The 2,224-nt window shown below is 39.8% G+C and overlaps 1 non-coding gene across 1 annotated transcript; it reads right to left on the bottom strand.

Annotated features, from left to right (window-relative positions):
• Positions 1 to 1,779: 1,779 nt before the first annotated feature.
• Positions 1,780 to 1,851, bottom strand: TRNAS-GCU (transfer RNA serine (anticodon GCU)). The gene has a single exon. It is a non-coding gene; the product is annotated as a tRNA-Ser (tRNA).
• Positions 1,852 to 2,224: the final 373 nt, after the last annotated feature.

Here is a 2,224-nt window from a genome sequence, read left to right as displayed (position 1 = left end):
AAATTGTGTTTCTTTAAAATCTTTTGTTTCAAGCAGGGTTGGACATACTAGTCTACTTCCTAGCAACGAAATTCCACATGTTTGTGAGCTTCATGCTCAAAACAAATTACACATTATGAAATAAAATCATATCAGATATAATCTCTAAACATTTTATTTTCTGAAATATTTATAAATGAAGTCTTATGTCTATTTACATATTCTATTGCTTCTCAACCACACGTCTACATAATATCAATACTGTATCTGCAAATTTTATAGAACAGGGTTTTACAAATTTCTATACATTTGACAGTAAATATTTTCTTAAAATTGTAGATAGAACTACATACTTCGTCTAATAGGGTCTGTCGAATATCTAATGTAGCTAGTTTTGGATCGAAGTAAGTGATGATGATATTGTAACTTTTACTTCAAACGAGAATGTAACTTTTATTTCAACACAACAATAATTACTTTCTATGTCAACACAACAATAATTACTTTCTATAATTGAATGCAAACACTCCCGTCAACAATGGGATTTCCACTCCACACAGCAACACAGTATTCGTTATTGCGCAAATCAAGATTTCAGGTATAACTCCCTGTAAAGTTGATTTGAATAATTTCGAGGGAAAAATTGTTCCGGAGCCGGGTATCGAACCTGGGACCTTTGGTTTAACGTACCAACGCTCTACCACTGAGCTACCCGGGAACTCTAATCGACACCGATCCATTTTTTTTTTTCCTTCTATATCCACAGACCTCAAAGTGGGCTGACAACCGTCAAGCAACCAACTTCGAGTGCACACTAACTCCGTGTGACTTAAATTGTGGTTTTCTGTTAACGAAGAGTGGCGTGTATTATGCAAATCAAGATTTCAGGTATAACTCCCTGTAAAGTTGATTTGAATAATTTCGAGGGAAAAATTGTTCCGGAGCCGGGTATCGAACCCGGGACCTTTGGTTTAACGTACCAACGCTCTACCACTGAGCTACCCGGGAACTCTAACCGACACCGATCCAATTTTTTTCCTTCTATATCCACAGACCTCAAAGTCGGCTGACAACCGTCAAGCAACCAACTTCGAGTGCACACTAACTCCGTGTGACTTAAATTGTGGTTTTCTGTTAACGAACAGTGCCGTGTATTATGCAAATCAAGATTTCAGGTATAACTCCCTGTAAAGTTGATTTGAATAATTTCGAGGGAAAAATTGTTCCGGAGCCGGGTATCGAACCCGGGACTTTTGGTTTAACGTACCAACGCTCTACCACTGAGCTACCCGGGAACTCTAACCGACACCGATCCAATTTTTTTTTTCCTTCTATATCCACAGACCTCAAAGTGGGCTGACAACCATCAAGCAACCAACTTCGAGTGCACACTAACTCCGTGTGACTTAAATTGTGGTTTTCTGTTAACGAACAGTGACGTGTATTATGCAAATCAAGATTTCAGGTGTAACTCCCTATAAAGTTGATTTGAATAATTTCGAGGGAAAAATTGTTCCGTAGCCGGGTATCGAACCCGGGACCTTTGGTTTAACGTACCAACGCCCTACCACTGAGCTACTCGGGAACTCTAACCGACACCGGTCCAATTTTTTTCCTCCTATATCCACAGACCTCAAAGTGGGCTGACAACCGTCAAGCAACCAACTTCGAGTGCACACTAACTCCGTGTGACTTAAATTGTGGTTTTCTGTTAACGAACAGTGGCGTGTATTATGCAAATCAAGATTTCAGGTATAACTCCCTGTAAAGTTGATTTGAATAATTTCGAGGGAAAAATTGTTCCGGAGCCGGGTATCGAACCCGGGACCTTTGGTTTAGCGTACCAAGGCTCTACCACTGAGCTACCCGGGAACTCTAACCGACACCGATCCAATTTTTTTTTCCTTCTATATCCACAGGCCTCAAAGTGGGCTGACAACCGTCAAGCAACCAACTTCGAGTGCACACTAACTCCGTGTGACTTAAATTGTGGTTTTCTGTTAACGAAGAGTGACGTGTATTATGCAAATCAAGATTTCAGGTATAAATCCCTGTAAAGTTGATTTGAATAATTTCGAGGGAAAAATTGTTCCGGAGCCGGGTATCGAACCCGGGACCTTTGGTTTAACGTACCAACGCTCTACCACTAGTATTCGTTATTGTACTCCACAGACGACAATTACAATTTACTTGGATTATTGAGAACAACAATGAACTGTTAATTTTAACTAATGTTCACAAAGCA

This window comes from Periplaneta americana, chromosome 8 (assembly GCF_040183065.1).
Source record: "Periplaneta americana isolate PAMFEO1 chromosome 8, P.americana_PAMFEO1_priV1, whole genome shotgun sequence".
In the NCBI taxonomy this organism is placed as follows: domain Eukaryota; kingdom Metazoa; phylum Arthropoda; class Insecta; order Blattodea; family Blattidae; genus Periplaneta; species Periplaneta americana.
The sequence above is the reverse complement of the archived record's forward strand: the minus strand, read 5'-3'. Positions and strand labels throughout refer to the sequence as shown.